The sequence below is a fragment of the Hyla sarda genome, unplaced genomic scaffold (genome assembly GCF_029499605.1).
Source record: "Hyla sarda isolate aHylSar1 unplaced genomic scaffold, aHylSar1.hap1 scaffold_798, whole genome shotgun sequence".
Classification (NCBI taxonomy): Eukaryota; Metazoa; Chordata; class Amphibia; order Anura; family Hylidae; genus Hyla; species Hyla sarda.
This window is the reverse complement of record NW_026610823.1, coordinates 1-20,005: the sequence shown is the minus strand read 5'-3', so window position 1 is coordinate 20,005 and position 20,005 is coordinate 1. Positions and strand designations below refer to the sequence as shown.

Below are 20,005 nucleotides of genomic sequence, written 5' to 3'. Positions count from 1 at the left end.
GTTACATACACAACAAAGCTGGGTTGTTGTTGTTTACACTCTGCAAGGCCTGTGGAAGTGAGTGACATCATAGCACTGTAGTTCTGAGGGTTCTAGATGGATGCAACAATCTCCTGTTGCTTCTATGAAGGCCATAATAGACGACATCACCAAACAGCTCCATAGTCACATACACAGCAAAGGAGAGATGTTGTTTACACCTAGTGATGTCAGTGGTATTGAGTGACATCACAGCACAGTGCTAAGGCTCCTGGGCCTGGACACAGCAGCGGCTGCAATATCTCAACGGAGAATACGTTTATATATATGTGTGTGTGTGCGCGTATATATATATATATATATATATATATATATATATATATATTTCTCCGCCGAAATCACTTTTAAACCCATTTCCACCTTTTTTTCCCTTCTCTTCCTCTTACTTTTTTTTCACGTTTTTTTACGTTTTTCTCCTTTTCGCCTCTTTTCTGGGCGTATTATTCTTCTTTTTCTTCTTTTTTTTCGTCTAATGCATACCCCATCAGTGCAGCAATGCTTATTCAATACCGCCAGCAGATGGAGACACTGGGGGATAATTTTCTAAGGATTTATACTGATTTTTCCTGTCTGAATTTGTCGCACAGAAAGTTGCAGGCCAAATATGTGTGACATTTCTGCGACTTTAGCTTCTAGAGCATTTTTACAACATTATACATAGGTGCTGAATACATAAAAAGCGACTGTTCAGCGACAGACAAGTCGCATCGGCTGAAAGTAGGCCAGAATGTCAGTCCATGTTGGAGCAGGTTTAGATACAGTCTAAAGTATAGATCTCAAAGTCTGTGCACAGAATTTAGCAAGGGCCTCGCACCTTCTGATGCATCAGGTAGGTGCACAATAGCATAGCCTAACCCTCTGTACTTTGGTCTATATTGATGCGGGACATAGACAGCCAGCTGATGACCAATCCATTAGTGCAATGGATGGCTGGAAGCATTTGTCTTTGCCTTTGCAATACCACAGAAGCAATGCATGGTCAATGTACAGCAATGACACACCTGTGTGAACAGCCAGGAGACCCCCCCCCCCCATGTTATGTTACATAGTTACATAGTTAGTACGGTCGAAAAAAGACATATGTCCATCAAGTTCAACCAGGGAATTAAGGGGTAGGGGTGTGGCGCGATATTGGGGAAGGGATGAGATTTTATATTTCTTCATAAGCATTAATCTTATTTTGTCAATTAGGAACATTCAGCACCCACCCGCTATCAAGGCAGCTGCCTATCATGTCATGCCCTACCTGCACAGGTGTGCTGGCTACTCAAATGATCCAATTAAGGAGGCCATTTAGTCAGCAGCAGCAGAAGTCCTGTGCCTGGACGCTCCAACAGCGGCCAGACACAAGCAGAAGCAGCAGAAGCAGCAGCAGCAGCACCACCTTTTGTTTTTTGGCTGCAGCAGCAGCAAGGCCCACAGGGCTGGCTAGCTGGCTAGCCAGCAAGCAGGTAGCAATGAAAGTAGGAATCTTTCTTTTTAACCCTGTAAGGGGGTGGTGCACTGTACCCGAAGATACTGCCATATCGGGTCAATGCATAGGGCGACGGAAGCAAGCTTCGAAATCGGCCCCCGTTCTCAAAAATCCATTTAATATATGGTCCCCAGATAGGGGACGTATCAGATATTAAACTGATAAGAACAGATACTACACTTGATCTTAGCCAAAAGGCCGAGAAGCGATAACCGTGAAAGGGGCGGGCCCAACAAGGTCCCCTTCATGGGCACTATCACTGCTTGCTGTCAGGGAGGCTGCCAGACAATTTTCCATGCACACTCTGGGCTGGGGGGCAGTCAACCACCAGTACACACAGCAGAACCTAAACCCATACCATTATTGCTAAGCAGCAAGACAGGGGCCCATTGCACTCCCACGGGGCCTTTTTAAATGCAATCCATAACCCGGATTTGCCAGGAACCCTTCTTACTCCTCCTACTTGCATGTGACACTGGGCTTAGGATCTGCATAGGAAACACACACACAAGCACACACCTACCTTTGTTGCCTGCAGATGCCTCCTTGGCTGTCCCCAAACGGTATCAAACCAACACCCACGGGAAGCTGTAAGCATAGAGGACATGCCTGCACCCCATTGGACTTACCTGTGTGGGTTAAACCCGGGTTATTTGACAACCTATGGCGGTGATGGTTCTGCTCAGGCAGAGCAGTGCTGATGCTCCTCATAAAGCTGTCGCTGCTGTGAAGGTTCTAGGTGACATCACAAATCCCTATGGTTACATACACAACAAAGCTGGGTTGTTGTTGTTTACACTCTGCAAGGCCTGTGGAAGTGAGTGACATCATAGCACTGTAGTTCTGAGGGTTCTAGATGGATGCAACAATCTCCTGTTGCTTCTATGAAGGCCATAATAGACGACATCACCAAACAGCTCCATAGTCACATACACAGCAAAGGAGAGATGTTGTTTACACCTAGTGATGTCAGTGGTATTGAGTGACATCACAGCACAGTGCTAAGGCTCCTGGGCCTGGACACAGCAGCGGCTGCAATATCTCAACGGAGAATACGTTTATATATATGTGTGTGTGTGCGCGTATATATATATATATATATATATATATATATATATATATATATTTCTCCGCCGAAATCACTTTTAAACCCATTTCCACCTTTTTTTCCCTTCTCTTCCTCTTACTTTTTTTTCACGTTTTTTTACGTTTTTCTCCTTTTCGCCTCTTTTCTGGGCGTATTATTCTTCTTTTTCTTCTTTTTTTTCGTCTAATGCATACCCCATCAGTGCAGCAATGCTTATTCAATACCGCCAGCAGATGGAGACACTGGGGGATAATTTTCTAAGGATTTATACTGATTTTTCCTGTCTGAATTTGTCGCACAGAAAGTTGCAGGCCAAATATGTGTGACATTTCTGCGACTTTAGCTTCTAGAGCATTTTTACAACATTATACATAGGTGCTGAATACATAAAAAGCGACTGTTCAGCGACAGACAAGTCGCATCGGCTGAAAGTAGGCCAGAATGTCAGTCCATGTTGGAGCAGGTTTAGATACAGTCTAAAGTATAGATCTCAAAGTCTGTGCACAGAATTTAGCAAGGGCCTCGCACCTTCTGATGCATCAGGTAGGTGCACAATAGCATAGCCTAACCCTCTGTACTTTGGTCTATATTGATGCGGGACATAGACAGCCAGCTGATGACCAATCCATTAGTGCAATGGATGGCTGGAAGCATTTGTCTTTGCCTTTGCAATACCACAGAAGCAATGCATGGTCAATGTACAGCAATGACACACCTGTGTGAACAGCCAGGAGACCCCCCCCCCCATGTTATGTTACATAGTTACATAGTTAGTACGGTCGAAAAAAGACATATGTCCATCAAGTTCAACCAGGGAATTAAGGGGTAGGGGTGTGGCGCGATATTGGGGAAGGGATGAGATTTTATATTTCTTCATAAGCATTAATCTTATTTTGTCAATTAGGAACATTCAGCACCCACCCGCTATCAAGGCAGCTGCCTATCATGTCATGCCCTACCTGCACAGGTGTGCTGGCTACTCAAATGATCCAATTAAGGAGGCCATTTAGTCAGCAGCAGCAGAAGTCCTGTGCCTGGACGCTCCAACAGCGGCCAGACACAAGCAGAAGCAGCAGAAGCAGCAGCAGCAGCACCACCTTTTGTTTTTTGGCTGCAGCAGCAGCAAGGCCCACAGGGCTGGCTAGCTGGCTAGCCAGCAAGCAGGTAGCAATGAAAGTAGGAATCTTTCTTTTTAACCCTGTAAGGGGGTGGTGCACTGTACCCGAAGATACTGCCATATCGGGTCAATGCATAGGGCGACGGAAGCAAGCTTCGAAATCGGCCCCCGTTCTCAAAAATCCATTTAATATATGGTCCCCAGATAGGGGACGTATCAGATATTAAACTGATAAGAACAGATTTTTTTTAAGTTGCCCTCAGAACTCACTCAGAGTTCCAAGATCTTATTTGAAACTCAATTATTGTGTTCATCCTTGGGTAACATAATTTAATTTCTTTTCTTAAACACCAAATGAAATAAAAAGAAACATTTTAAAATCAATACATAAAGAAAAAACTCATAAAATAACTAAACCATACCTTACTTTCTAATTAACAAATCTCCATTAGAAAGTCATTCCCTTCCTCCAAGCATACACCGTTAGGAAATCAATCAAACCTAGACTGATATTCCCTCTAGTCACATCACTCTTGGCTTGAGATGCCAACCAGGCTGGAATTTTATACGCTTCAATGAAACGATTCATATCCGCCTTAAAAGAAAAATAAACTTTGTCCCGCACCTCCTCCTCCCGTGACTTAAATCTTGCTTTTAGCTCAATCATTTCTTTATCAAATGTCCGTCTTTCTGTTTCTGACAGATTCTCCAATAAACTTCCAAGCACACCACCATATTGTGACGGCACAAACTCTTCCACCTCTTTCTTTTTCTTCTGTTCCGCTGCTCTTCTTATTGGAACCTGTTCTAGCTCAGGCTCTTTTGCTTCAACTACTTCCTCTCGGCTTCTTTTAACCGCCTCTTTTTTCCCAACCTTTTTCTTGGGACAAGAGCCAAGAAGATGGCCCTCATTCCCACACAGATGGCACTTCTTCTTCTTCTCACAATTCTCCGCCTCATGACCTTCTTCTTGGCACTTGAAGCACCACAGGAATGTACATACATCCTTACTATGGCCATACTGCTTACACTTACGGCAAAACTCTTGCATGCCGGAGAAAAACAAGTCACCGTTTACCGTTCCAATTTTAAACCGCCCTGGCGGGACTATTAGCTTACCATCCACCGTTTCTTTAAATTTTACATCAAACTTCCATTTGGTAGTCCATAATCCAAACTGGTTCAAAATCTTACCTTTGGGCAATACATTATCACAAAATCTTAACAGGAAAGTAACAATGTCTTCTTCTGGTGTATATGGGCTGTACATTCTTACAGTCACCAGTCTTTCTCTGCGAGGGAAGTGTGGAATTATCCCCACTCCCTCCAGGACCGAACTTCCTTTCCTTTGCTGAAAACGGCTCCAGAATACATCATAGTCCTCTTCTGACATAAGCACAACATCATAGTATCCACTCTTTGGAAATTCCAGCATGGAAAGAATTTGTTCCTTCCTGATCTCCAAGAGCTTGAACAAAACATCCTCGACCACGAATACCAGGCCTCTCTCCTTTTTCCGCACATCCTGCAAGGAAATCCGCACTCCATTCCGTAATCTTGCGAAGGATGGTACACCTTCAGAAGCAGATCCACGATCTTCAGCCATCTCCAAGGTATCCAGGCACCTCCCCCACGCAAGCAGGTAGGTGTGGATCGCCTCCCGTTGTCTGGGGACTAGGCCGGCTCCCTAATAGCAGCAGGGGGGTGAAGTCCCTCCGTTAAGAAGGACGATCCCCCCAGGCAAAGGAGCCGGGTACCCCAGACACCCTCTGGCCAGACCAAGTGAGCAGAACTACACTTGATCTTAGCCAAAAGGCCGAGAAGCGATAACCGTGAAAGGGGCGGGCCCAACAAGGTCCCCTTCATGGGCACTATCACTGCTTGCTGTCAGGGAGGCTGCCAGACAATTTTCCATGCACACTCTGGGCTGGGGGGCAGTCAACCACCAGTACACACAGCAGAACCTAAACCCATACCATTATTGCTAAGCAGCAAGACAGGGGCCCATTACACTCCCACGGGGCCTTTTTAAATGCAATCCATAACCCGGATTTGCCAGGAACCCTTCTTACTCCTCCTACTTGCATGTGACACTGGGCTTAGGATCTGCATAGGAAACACACACACAAGCACACACCTACCTTTGTTGCCTGCAGATGCCTCCTTGGCTGTCCCCAAACGGTATCAAACCAACACCCACGGGAAGCTGTAAGCATAGAGGACATGCCTGCACCCCATTGGACTTACCTGTGTGGGTTAAACCCGGGTTATTTGACAACCTATGGCGGTGATGGTTCTGCTCAGGCAGAGCAGTGCTGATGCTCCTCATAAAGCTGTCGCTGCTGTGAAGGTTCTAGGTGACATCACAAATCCCTATGGTTACATACACAACAAAGCTGGGTTGTTGTTGTTTACACTCTGCAAGGCCTGTGGAAGTGAGTGACATCATAGCACTGTAGTTCTGAGGGTTCTAGATGGATGCAACAATCTCCTGTTGCTTCTATGAAGGCCATAATAGACGACATCACCAAACAGCTCCATAGTCACATACACAGCAAAGGAGAGATGTTGTTTACACCTAGTGATGTCAGTGGTATTGAGTGACATCACAGCACAGTGCTAAGGCTCCTGGGCCTGGACACAGCAGCGGCTGCAATATCTCAACGGAGAATACGTTTATATATATGTGTGTGTGTGCGCATATATATATATATATATATATATATATATATATATATATATATATATATTTCTCCGCCGAAATCACTTTTAAACCCATTTCCACCTTTTTTTCCCTTCTCTTCCTCTTACTTTTTTTTCACGTTTTTTTACGTTTTTCTCCTTTTCGCCTCTTTTCTGGGCGTATTATTCTTCTTTTTCTTCTTTTTTTTCGTCTAATGCATACCCCATCAGTGCAGCAATGCTTATTCAATACCGCCAGCAGATGGAGACACTGGGGGATAATTTTCTAAGGATTTATACTGATTTTTCCTGTCTGAATTTGTCGCACAGAAAGTTGCAGGCCAAATATGTGTGACATTTCTGCGACTTTAGCTTCTAGAGCATTTTTACAACATTATACATAGGTGCTGAATACATAAAAAGCGACTGTTCAGCGACAGACAAGTCGCATCGGCTGAAAGTAGGCCAGAATGTCAGTCCATGTTGGAGCAGGTTTAGATACAGTCTAAAGTATAGATCTCAAAGTCTGTGCACAGAATTTAGCAAGGGCCTCGCACCTTCTGATGCATCAGGTAGGTGCACAATAGCATAGCCTAACCCTCTGTACTTTGGTCTATATTGATGCGGGACATAGACAGCCAGCTGATGACCAATCCATTAGTGCAATGGATGGCTGGAAGCATTTGCCTTTGCCTTTGCAATACCACAGAAGCAATGCATGGTCAATGTACAGCAATGACACACCTGTGTGAACAGCCAGGAGACCCCCCCCCCATGTTATGTTACATAGTTACATAGTTAGTACGGTCGAAAAAAGACATATGTCCATCAAGTTCAACCAGGGAATTAAGGGGTAGGGGTGTGGCGCGATATTGGGGAAGGGATGAGATTTTATATTTCTTCATAAGCATTAATCTTATTTTGTCAATTAGGAACATTCAGCACCCACCCGCTATCAAGGCAGCTGCCTATCATGTCATGCCCTACCTGCACAGGTGTGCTGGCTACTCAAATGATCCAATTAAGGAGGCCATTTAGTCAGCAGCAGCAGAAGTCCTGTGCCTGGACGCTCCAACAGCGGCCAGACACAAGCAGAAGCAGCAGAAGCAGCAGCAGCAGCACCACCTTTTGTTTTTTGGCTGCAGCAGCAGCAAGGCCCACAGGGCTGGCTAGCTGGCTAGCCAGCAAGCAGGTAGCAATGAAAGTAGGAATCTTTCTTTTTAACCCTGTAAGGGGGTGGTGCACTGTACCCGAAGATACTGCCATATCGGGTCAATGCATAGGGCGACGGAAGCAAGCTTCGAAATCGGCCCCCGTTCTCAAAAATCCATTTAATATATGGTCCCCAGATAGGGGACGTATCAGATATTAAACTGATAAGAACAGATACTACACTTGATCTTAGCCAAAAGGCCGAGAAGCGATAACCGTGAAAGGGGCGGGCCCAACAAGGTCCCCTTCATGGGCACTATCACTGCTTGCTGTCAGGGAGGCTGCCAGACAATTTTCCATGCACACTCTGGGCTGGGGGGCAGTCAACCACCAGTACACACAGCAGAACCTAAACCCATACCATTATTGCTAAGCAGCAAGACAGGGGCCCATTACACTCCCACGGGGCCTTTTTAAATGCAATCCATAACCCGGATTTGCCAGGAACCCTTCTTACTCCTCCTACTTGCATGTGACACTGGGCTTAGGATCTGCATAGGAAACACACACACAAGCACACACCTACCTTTGTTGCCTGCAGATGCCTCCTTGGCTGTCCCCAAACGGTATCAAACCAACACCCACGGGAAGCTGTAAGCATAGAGGACATGCCTGCACCCCATTGGACTTACCTGTGTGGGTTAAACCCGGGTTATTTGACAACCTATGGCGGTGATGGTTCTGCTCAGGCAGAGCAGTGCTGATGCTCCTCATAAAGCTGTCGCTGCTGTGAAGGTTCTAGGTGACATCACAAATCCCTATGGTTACATACACAACAAAGCTGGGTTGTTGTTGTTTACACTCTGCAAGGCCTGTGGAAGTGAGTGACATCATAGCACTGTAGTTCTGAGGGTTCTAGATGGATGCAACAATCTCCTGTTGCTTCTATGAAGGCCATAATAGACGACATCACCAAACAGCTCCATAGTCACATACACAGCAAAGGAGAGATGTTGTTTACACCTAGTGATGTCAGTGGTATTGAGTGACATCACAGCACAGTGCTAAGGCTCCTGGGCCTGGACACAGCAGCGGCTGCAATATCTCAACGGAGAATACGTTTATATATATGTGTGTGTGTGCGCGTATATATATATATATATATATATATATATATATATATATATATATATATATATTCTCCGCCGAAATCACTTTTAAACCCATTTCCACCTTTTTTTCCCTTCTCTTCCTCTTACTTTTTTTTCACGTTTTTTTACGTTTTTCTCCTTTTCGCCTCTTTTCTGGGCGTATTATTCTTCTTTTTCTTCTTTTTTTTCGTCTAATGCATACCCCATCAGTGCAGCAATGCTTATTCAATACCGCCAGCAGATGGAGACACTGGGGGATAATTTTCTAAGGATTTATACTGATTTTTCCTGTCTGAATTTGTCGCACAGAAAGTTGCAGGCCAAATATGTGTGACATTTCTGCGACTTTAGCTTCTAGAGCATTTTTACAACATTATACATAGGTGCTGAATACATAAAAAGCGACTGTTCAGCGACAGACAAGTCGCATCGGCTGAAAGTAGGCCAGAATGTCAGTCCATGTTGGAGCAGGTTTAGATACAGTCTAAAGTATAGATCTCAAAGTCTGTGCACAGAATTTAGCAAGGGCCTCGCACCTTCTGATGCATCAGGTAGGTGCACAATAGCATAGCCTAACCCTCTGTACTTTGGTCTATATTGATGCGGGACATAGACAGCCAGCTGATGACCAATCCATTAGTGCAATGGATGGCTGGAAGCATTTGTCTTTGCCTTTGCAATACCACAGAAGCAATGCATGGTCAATGTACAGCAATGACACACCTGTGTGAACAGCCAGGAGACCCCCCCCCCCATGTTATGTTACATAGTTACATAGTTAGTACGGTCGAAAAAAGACATATGTCCATCAAGTTCAACCAGGGAATTAAGGGGTAGGGGTGTGGCGCGATATTGGGGAAGGGATGAGATTTTATATTTCTTCATAAGCATTAATCTTATTTTGTCAATTAGGAACATTCAGCACCCACCCGCTATCAAGGCAGCTGCCTATCATGTCATGCCCTACCTGCACAGGTGTGCTGGCTACTCAAATGATCCAATTAAGGAGGCCATTTAGTCAGCAGCAGCAGAAGTCCTGTGCCTGGACGCTCCAACAGCGGCCAGACACAAGCAGAAGCAGCAGAAGCAGCAGCAGCAGCACCACCTTTTGTTTTTTGGCTGCAGCAGCAGCAAGGCCCACAGGGCTGGCTAGCTGGCTAGCCAGCAAGCAGGTAGCAATGAAAGTAGGAATCTTTCTTTTTAACCCTGTAAGGGGGTGGTGCACTGTACCCGAAGATACTGCCATATCGGGTCAATGCATAGGGCGACGGAAGCAAGCTTCGAAATCGGCCCCCGTTCTCAAAAATCCATTTAATATATGGTCCCCAGATAGGGGACGTATCAGATATTAAACTGATAAGAACAGATACTACACTTGATCTTAGCCAAAAGGCCGAGAAGCGATAACCGTGAAAGGGGCGGGCCCAACAAGGTCCCCTTCATGGGCACTATCACTGCTTGCTGTCAGGGAGGCTGCCAGACAATTTTCCATGCACACTCTGGGCTGGGGGGCAGTCAACCACCAGTACACACAGCAGAACCTAAACCCATACCATTATTGCTAAGCAGCAAGACAGGGGCCCATTGCACTCCCACGGGGCCTTTTTAAATGCAATCCATAACCCGGATTTGCCAGGAACCCTTCTTACTCCTCCTACTTGCATGTGACACTGGGCTTAGGATCTGCATAGGAAACACACACACAAGCACACACCTACCTTTGTTGCCTGCAGATGCCTCCTTGGCTGTCCCCAAACGGTATCAAACCAACACCCACGGGAAGCTGTAAGCATAGAGGACATGCCTGCACCCCATTGGACTTACCTGTGTGGGTTAAACCCGGGTTATTTGACAACCTATGGCGGTGATGGTTCTGCTCAGGCAGAGCAGTGCTGATGCTCCTCATAAAGCTGTCGCTGCTGTGAAGGTTCTAGGTGACATCACAAATCCCTATGGTTACATACACAACAAAGCTGGGTTGTTGTTGTTTACACTCTGCAAGGCCTGTGGAAGTGAGTGACATCATAGCACTGTAGTTCTGAGGGTTCTAGATGGATGCAACAATCTCCTGTTGCTTCTATGAAGGCCATAATAGACGACATCACCAAACAGCTCCATAGTCACATACACAGCAAAGGAGAGATGTTGTTTACACCTAGTGATGTCAGTGGTATTGAGTGACATCACAGCACAGTGCTAAGGCTCCTGGGCCTGGACACAGCAGCGGCTGCAATATCTCAACGGAGAATACGTTTATATATATGTGTGTGTGTGCGCGTATATATATATATATATATATATATATATATATATATATATATATTTCTCCGCCGAAATCACTTTTAAACCCATTTCCACCTTTTTTTCCCTTCTCTTCCTCTTACTTTTTTTTCACGTTTTTTTACGTTTTTCTCCTTTTCGCCTCTTTTCTGGGCGTATTATTCTTCTTTTTCTTCTTTTTTTTCGTCTAATGCATACCCCATCAGTGCAGCAATGCTTATTCAATACCGCCAGCAGATGGAGACACTGGGGGATAATTTTCTAAGGATTTATACTGATTTTTCCTGTCTGAATTTGTCGCACAGAAAGTTGCAGGCCAAATATGTGTGACATTTCTGCGACTTTAGCTTCTAGAGCATTTTTACAACATTATACATAGGTGCTGAATACATAAAAAGCGACTGTTCAGCGACAGACAAGTCGCATCGGCTGAAAGTAGGCCAGAATGTCAGTCCATGTTGGAGCAGGTTTAGATACAGTCTAAAGTATAGATCTCAAAGTCTGTGCACAGAATTTAGCAAGGGCCTCGCACCTTCTGATGCATCAGGTAGGTGCACAATAGCATAGCCTAACCCTCTGTACTTTGGTCTATATTGATGCGGGACATAGACAGCCAGCTGATGACCAATCCATTAGTGCAATGGATGGCTGGAAGCATTTGTCTTTGCCTTTGCAATACCACAGAAGCAATGCATGGTCAATGTACAGCAATGACACACCTGTGTGAACAGCCAGGAGACCCCCCCCCCATGTTATGTTACATAGTTACATAGTTAGTACGGTCGAAAAAAGACATATGTCCATCAAGTTCAACCAGGGAATTAAGGGGTAGGGGTGTGGCGCGATATTGGGGAAGGGATGAGATTTTATATTTCTTCATAAGCATTAATCTTATTTTGTCAATTAGGAACATTCAGCACCCACCCGCTATCAAGGCAGCTGCCTATCATGTCATGCCCTACCTGCACAGGTGTGCTGGCTACTCAAATGATCCAATTAAGGAGGCCATTTAGTCAGCAGCAGCAGAAGTCCTGTGCCTGAACGCTCCAACAGCGGCCAGACACAAGCAGAAGCAGCAGAAGCAGCAGCAGCAGCAGCACCACCTTTTGTTTTTTGGCTGCAGCAGCAGCAAGGCCCACAGGGCTGGCTAGCTGGCTAGCCAGCAAGCAGGTAGCAATGAAAGTAGGAATCTTTCTTTTTAACCCTGTAAGGGGGTGGTGCACTGTACCCGAAGATACTGCCATATCGGGTCAATGCATAGGGCGACGGAAGCAAGCTTCGAAATCGGCCCCCGTTCTCAAAAATCCATTTAATATATGGTCCCCAGATAGGGGACGTATCAGATATTAAACTGATAAGAACAGATACTACACTTGATCTTAGCCAAAAGGCCGAGAAGCGATAACCGTGAAAGGGGCGGGCCCAACAAGGTCCCCTTCATGGGCACTATCACTGCTTGCTGTCAGGGAGGCTGCCAGACAATTTTCCATGCACACTCTGGGCTGGGGGGCAGTCAACCACCAGTACACACAGCAGAACCTAAACCCATACCATTATTGCTAAGCAGCAAGACAGGGGCCCATTGCACTCCCACGGGGCCTTTTTAAATGCAATCCATAACCCGGATTTGCCAGGAACCCTTCTTACTCCTCCTACTTGCATGTGACACTGGGCTTAGGATCTGCATAGGAAACACACACACAAGCACACACCTACCTTTGTTGCCTGCAGATGCCTCCTTGGCTGTCCCCAAACGGTATCAAACCAACACCCACGGGAAGCTGTAAGCATAGAGGACATGCCTGCACCCCATTGGACTTACCTGTGTGGGTTAAACCCGGGTTATTTGACAACCTATGGCGGTGATGGTTCTGCTCAGGCAGAGCAGTGCTGATGCTCCTCATAAAGCTGTCGCTGCTGTGAAGGTTCTAGGTGACATCACAAATCCCTATGGTTACATACACAACAAAGCTGGGTTGTTGTTGTTTACACTCTGCAAGGCCTGTGGAAGTGAGTGACATCATAGCACTGTAGTTCTGAGGGTTCTAGATGGATGCAACAATCTCCTGTTGCTTCTATGAAGGCCATAATAGACGACATCACCAAACAGCTCCATAGTCACATACACAGCAAAGGAGAGATGTTGTTTACACCTAGTGATGTCAGTGGTATTGAGTGACATCACAGCACAGTGCTAAGGCTCCTGGGCCTGGACACAGCAGCGGCTGCAATATCTCAACGGAGAATACGTTTATATATATGTGTGTGTGTGCGCGTATATATATATATATATATATATATATATATATATATATATATTTCTCCGCCGAAATCACTTTTAAACCCATTTCCACCTTTTTTTCCCTTCTCTTCCTCTTACTTTTTTTTCACGTTTTTTTACGTTTTTCTCCTTTTCGCCTCTTTTCTGGGCGTATTATTCTTCTTTTTCTTCTTTTTTTTCGTCTAATGCATACCCCATCAGTGCAGCAATGCTTATTCAATACCGCCAGCAGATGGAGACACTGGGGGATAATTTTCTAAGGATTTATACTGATTTTTCCTGTCTGAATTTGTCGCACAGAAAGTTGCAGGCCAAATATGTGTGACATTTCTGCGACTTTAGCTTCTAGAGCATTTTTACAACATTATACATAGGTGCTGAATACATAAAAAGCGACTGTTCAGCGACAGACAAGTCGCATCGGCTGAAAGTAGGCCAGAATGTCAGTCCATGTTGGAGCAGGTTTAGATACAGTCTAAAGTATAGATCTCAAAGTCTGTGCACAGAATTTAGCAAGGGCCTCGCACCTTCTGATGCATCAGGTAGGTGCACAATAGCATAGCCTAACCCTCTGTACTTTGGTCTATATTGATGCGGGACATAGACAGCCAGCTGATGACCAATCCATTAGTGCAATGGATGGCTGGAAGCATTTGTCTTTGCCTTTGCAATACCACAGAAGCAATGCATGGTCAATGTACAGCAATGACACACCTGTGTGAACAGCCAGGAGACCCCCCCCCCATGTTATGTTACATAGTTACATAGTTAGTACGGTCGAAAAAAGACATATGTCCATCAAGTTCAACCAGGGAATTAAGGGGTAGGGGTGTGGCGCGATATTGGGGAAGGGATGAGATTTTATATTTCTTCATAAGCATTAATCTTATTTTGTCAATTAGGAACATTCAGCACCCACCCGCTATCAAGGCAGCTGCCTATCATGTCATGCCCTACCTGCACAGGTGTGCTGGCTACTCAAATGATCCAATTAAGGAGGCCATTTAGTCAGCAGCAGCAGAAGTCCTGTGCCTGGACGCTCCAACAGCGGCCAGACACAAGCAGAAGCAGCAGAAGCAGCAGCAGCAGCACCACCTTTTGTTTTTTGGCTGCAGCAGCAGCAAGGCCCACAGGGCTGGCTAGCTGGCTAGCCAGCAAGCAGGTAGCAATGAAAGTAGGAATCTTTCTTTTTAACCCTGTAAGGGGGTGGTGCACTGTACCCGAAGATACTGCCATATCGGGTCAATGCATAGGGCGACGGAAGCAAGCTTCGAAATCGGCCCCCGTTCTCAAAAATCCATTTAATATATGGTCCCCAGATAGGGGACGTATCAGATATTAAACTGATAAGAACAGATAAGGTTTCAACAAAATTTTATTGAATAAATAAGAAACCATACAGAATTTAAAATGCAAAATAATAAAAGGTTCACAAAAGTTTTAAAATACAAATAATAAAACCAGTTATAAAAGGAGAAAAAATAAAAATGGCAGGATAAAACATTATACAAATGTCATAAAAACTGATTATATTGTTATTTCGTTCCATAGAGGCAGACACCACATGGATGCTGCCTCGCTGGCCCCCAACTGTTTCTTGTCTCTTAGGTAATAGATGTACATCTCACTCAGGGCCAGCTTTATACAGTTTTTAACATCAATAAAATCATGTTTAAAAAGTAAGATGTTCCTAACTTTCCAGATGGCATTTTTAAAACAATTAATAATCATCCAGCAGATCATCTGCTGTTTAAAATTGGGGCAGTTAAAAAGACCGTAAAAGACACATTCGTGATTAAAATCTTTTAGGCCGCAGGCCCACTTCAAAAGTGGGCCTACCTTCCTCCAAAGCTCCCGTGCAAAAGGGCAGTTCCAAAATATGTGCAGCACCGTTTCGTCCACTCCGCAGCCATCTCTCGGGCACTTGGCTCTCGCCACCAGTCCTCGCCTGTGCTGGAACTCACGAGTAGGGAGGCACTGGTGGACGATTGCCCAGGCAAGATCCCTGTGTACATTCGCCAGAAACTTCCCGTACACGTTCCGCCATACCTTTTTGGATCTTGCCTGTGTGAAATTGGACACTGCCAGGGTAACCTCACTCCGCCTGAGGACCTTTGATACCTTTCTCTGGTCCCCCAGTATGTCAGGCTCCAAATCTTGGAGACCTAGGAGCCTGACTGTCTTTTCCAACACCACATAATGTTTTGGGGGACACAGAAGCACCGGAGCGTTCAGAGGGATGCGCAACCATCTTTTAAAAACCATGCCCGCAGCGTACCTTAAAAAGCAGCTAAAAATGCCATCGGATTTAATCATTTTAAAACAGAAACAGAAATACTTTATGTAAAAGAAAGTAAAAAGGTTAGGAACATCTTTCCCGCCATTATCTTTACTTTTGTACATAAAATCACGCTTTAATTTCTCCATTTTTGAACCCCATAAAAAAGTAAAAACAATTCTAGTTACTTTTTTAATGTATAAAATAGATGGAGGAAATACCATGGCAATGTATAGCATAATAGGGAGTAAAACCATCTTTATTATTAAAATCTTCCCCTCCATGGTAAGGTTTCTAAGATTCCACATTAAAATCTTCTTCTCCATCTTAGCTATAGCTGAATCCCAGTTAGGGCTCCCATCATTGACCTGGTTAAAAACAATACCTAAAACTTTAATTTGATCCTGTTGCATTGTGACTCCTGGGGTGATGGATGAATCCCAGGAGCCAATATAAAAACAGTCACATTTATCTGTGTTTAGCTTAAAACCAGAGACCTCGCAGAAATAGCTGGTGTTCCTCAATGCCCCCCTCATGGATGGAGAGTCCGGGCACAGTATGGTGACATCATCCATGTACCCCAACACCTTTAGATGGGTCCCTCCTCCACCAGGTATCGGTGCGCCTCTTACTACCCGGTCTTTTCTGAGGAGGGCCATCAGTGGTTCGATTGCGCAAATAAAAAGGAGTGGGGACAGGGGGCAGCCCTGTTTGACACCTGATAAAAGAGGAACACCGCTGGTTAAAAAGCCATTAACAGAGACTTGACTAAAACAGGATCGGTATAAAAGCATGATTCGGCTTAAAATCGTTTCAGGCACTGCCATCTTTTTAAGAACTAAAAACAGGTATTCATGGGAGACCCTATCAAAAGCTTTTTCAAAGTCTAAGGATAAAATTGCTACAGTTTGATTTCTATCCTTAAAATACCATAAAACATCTCTTAAAATATTTAGGGATTCAGCTATAGACCTTCCAGGTACCCCACAAACCTGATTTGGGTGAATTAATTTATGAATAAAAGGTTTAAAACGGACAGCTAATAACTTGGCTAAAACTTTATAATCGACATTTAAAAGTGTGATGGGGCGCCAATTTTTTAGCATATCCTTTTCACCCTTTTTAAAAAGTAATGATACAATCCCCCTCCTCCAGGAAGGGGGAAGTTCATTAACAATAAAAGTTTCTTTATACAATAAAACCATATCATCCTTTAAAATATCCCAAAAAGCTAAATAAAATTCGATGGGTAAACCATCTTCCCCAGGGGCCTTCCCACTAGAAAAACTTTTAAAAACAAATAAAAGTTCATCTAAGTTAAGATCACGGGATAAAACCTCCTGGTCTAAAACATCTAGCTTAAAATCAAGGGAATTAAGAACATGTTCTAAAAAGGATGGATTAAGATCTTTCTTATTAAAAAGAAGCTGGTAGAAGTTAAAAACTGCATCTAACATGCCTTTTGGAGTGGATTCACCCTCAAGGTTTTGGATGATATCCCTCCTATTCATCACTTTTTTAAAAAAGAAACGGGAACATTTCTCGCCCTCCTCCAGGTGCTGCACATGTGAGTTAAAAATGATTTGTTTCCCTTTCTTTTCTATGGCATGTTTTATTTCAGTTTTAAGGTTTAAAATATCATTTTCTACATCCATACCGGCTTCTTTCAATTTAAAAAGTACATTTAAACGCATGTTAAGAACATAAAACCACTGTTTTTCCATTTTTGCCTTCTTCTTACCTGCTTTGATAAAAAAAAATCTGATTTTAGATTTGGTGCCCTCCCACCAGTGCAGCATAGGCTCGTGGGGTTTTCTTTGTGATTGCCAGCATTGGTAGGTCCGCACAAACTCCTCTTTTATCTCAGGGTCCTCTAGGAGTGTGGTGTTTAATCTCCAGAGGCCCCTTTTTGCTTTTTGCTCCCCCTCTAGCTCCAGGACCACCAAGAGGAGCTTATGATCAGAGAAGATATTCTGCTCGAGCGTGCATTTCAGGGGTTTAAAAGCTCTAGAGGAAAAAATAAAATCGATTCTGGAGCTCACTCTTCCATTGGACCATGTGGCGCCCGGGTCCTCCGGCAAGAGATCCTTCCAGCAATCTTTCAAGTTAAAATCATCAATAAAATTTTTAAGCAGGTAAGAAGTGCGGTCTTTACGATTAATATCCCCACCCTGCCGGTGTTCCCCATCACGTATGCAGTTAAAATCACCTCCCACCAGCAGGGGGGAAGACCCAACACAAAACAGTGGTAAAATTTCAAATAGTTCTGCCCGCTCCTGTTTATCAGGAGGGGCATACACATTTAAAACACGAATTAAAAGTCCATTAAAATATAGATGAATTAAAAGAGCTCTGCCAGGCACAATCTCAGTTACTGTATGAATAGAAAAGGACTGGCCTCGGCAGAGCAGCCCAACACCCACAGAACGACAGTCATTTGCACCGGACCATATGGATGGGCCCAGCTTCCAGTCTTCTTTTAAGTCTTTATAGTCCATTTTACTAGGGATTCCACATTCTTGTAGCAGGCAAAGGTCAAAGTCACATGTCTCTAGATAAGAAAATAAAGCAGCCCTGCGATCAGGGCTCTTTAAGGACCTCACATTGAGTGAGGCAATTTTTACAGGGATAGGCATAGTTTATGGAGAGTCCGTGCTTGGAGAATCAAAGTCAATAATAAGCTGCGTACCGTCATCCCCCGCCTGCGGGGTCATCAGCTCCTTAATGTTCTGAGGGTCGGAGCTTGAGATCGATGATGCCCCGACCCTGAGCTCGCTCTCGTCCGAACTACGGCACGCCGCTTTCCTTTGAATGTCTTCCTCTTCTTCTTCTCTTTGTCTTTTAAATGTCATACTGCTGTCCATATCCTCTGTGTTGCTCTCACTCGATGTAATCTCTGGCCCCCGGCTGATGGATCTGCGTCTTCTTTCATCTTTTGACGACTGGAACTGCTGCACAGGGGCCTGTGAGGCCTCTTTTCCGGAACCTTTGCCGCTACCTTGGGAAGTTTTCATCGCTTGTTCCCCAGCAAGCGTTGCTGAGGACTGTTGCTCCAACTTCCCCATCGATCGACGATGGCCAGTTTTACCCACCGGGTCCACTGCTGGCGGGGCAGCAAACCCTGGTTTGGCGCCACTTGTCTTCTTGGCCCTGTCCTGTATAGGCGGAGTAAAAGGACCGGGCTCAGACCTGGCCACCTGGCTCCCCTTCCGGCGGGCTTTCACCGGGGCCTCTTCGTCCGGAGCAGGGCGACCCTGGGCCAAGCCAGTACCTGGCTTATGCTGCAATTTTGGGTCCACCTCTGCCCCCACCGAGGCCCGTCGGCTGCCACCCGCCACAGGTGAGCCCCCTTCAGAAGTTTCGGCGGGCTCTTGAGCCAGGTAGGAAGTCGATCGACGTCTTTCAATTTCCCGGGCAGTAAACTCGATCATCCGCCCGGGCTTCGTGGAATCCCCATGGCCTCCCCCTAGCACTACCACCGGTGGGCCCCCCGATGGAGCACCAGAGGTCTTGGGCCTGGACCCATCAGTACCTGCCATCTGGGGTTTGGGCATCTTAAAAAAGGACGTCTTTTGTCCTGTCCCCTCTTTGGGTGGGCCCAGCCTTGACCCACCCATCGTAGTTTTTGCTTTATGGGGACAGGAATTAAAATCATGATTTTCCTCTCCGCAGAGGTTACACCTTATCGTATGGCTACATCTTGAGGCTATGTGACCTTCTTGGCCACACCTATTGCAGCGAATCACACGCTCTGCGCCGCAGGTCTCCTGGGTGTGGCCAAACCTCAAGCAATTTCGGCAATACATAGGCATTTGAGGATAGAACAGGAAGCCCCGAACTCTCCCGATGGCAAAATTTGGGGGCGGATGGCAAAGACCCCCAATACCACCGGGATCCTTACGGAGCTTGACCCAGAACTTCCTCTTGCCGTTCCAGAACCGCACGGAGTTCAATATTTTGTTTGCGAATCGCACCTCTTCGCAGTATCGCCGAAGAAAAGTGGCTATATCCTCCGTGGTCACATGAGGGCTGTGCATAGCCACCACCAACGGTATATGTTCCTCACCATAGAGGAACTGGAACGAAAGACCGTCGAGTCGATCGTCCCTCTGGTCCGCACCAGACAAGGTTGCATAGATGTTATCGCAACACGCCGTGGCCGTGAAGGTGACGGTATACAGGCCACGGCTTTCCTGGTCATTTAGACACAGGATGTCCTCCCTATTGAGGCGGAAGTAGTCAAGAAGAATCACCTCCGCAATGAAGCGGAGGTTCTTCAACTGACGATGGCTCTCCGACACCTCTATGCGGATGGTATTTCGCATCGACATTTCCCCAGAGGGGAAAGCCCAGGAGAACGGCATCTTCCACACCCAGGGACTAAGCCCCTTCCCCAATAGCAGCAGGGGCTCGGAATCCCGCTATAAAAGCGGAACCCTTACCCAAGGCAGAGGTCGGGGGTAC

At 45.4% G+C, this 20,005-nt stretch overlaps 5 non-coding genes and 1 pseudogene across 5 annotated transcripts; all 6 read right to left on the bottom strand.

Annotated features, from left to right (window-relative positions):
* Positions 1-1,532: 1,532 nt before the first annotated feature.
* On the bottom strand, positions 1,533-1,723 carry LOC130346634 (U2 spliceosomal RNA). Its single transcript, XR_008884802.1, has one exon. It is a non-coding gene; the product is annotated as a U2 spliceosomal RNA (small nuclear RNA).
* Positions 1,724-3,806: 2,083 nt separating this feature from the next.
* On the bottom strand, positions 3,807-4,007 carry LOC130346582 (U2 spliceosomal RNA; annotated as a pseudogene).
* A 3,626-nt stretch (positions 4,008-7,633) lies between these two features.
* On the bottom strand, positions 7,634-7,824 carry LOC130346622 (U2 spliceosomal RNA). The gene has a single exon (XR_008884791.1). It is a non-coding gene; the product is annotated as a U2 spliceosomal RNA (small nuclear RNA).
* Positions 7,825-9,916: 2,092 nt separating this feature from the next.
* On the bottom strand, positions 9,917-10,107 carry LOC130346610 (U2 spliceosomal RNA). The gene has a single exon (XR_008884780.1). It is a non-coding gene; the product is annotated as a U2 spliceosomal RNA (small nuclear RNA).
* A 2,087-nt stretch (positions 10,108-12,194) lies between these two features.
* On the bottom strand, positions 12,195-12,385 carry LOC130346597 (U2 spliceosomal RNA). The gene has a single exon (XR_008884769.1). It is a non-coding gene; the product is annotated as a U2 spliceosomal RNA (small nuclear RNA).
* Positions 12,386-14,467: 2,082 nt separating this feature from the next.
* Positions 14,468-14,653, bottom strand: LOC130346579 (U2 spliceosomal RNA). The gene has a single exon (XR_008884757.1). It is a non-coding gene; the product is annotated as a U2 spliceosomal RNA (small nuclear RNA).
* Between the last annotated feature and the right edge of the window lie 5,352 nt (positions 14,654-20,005).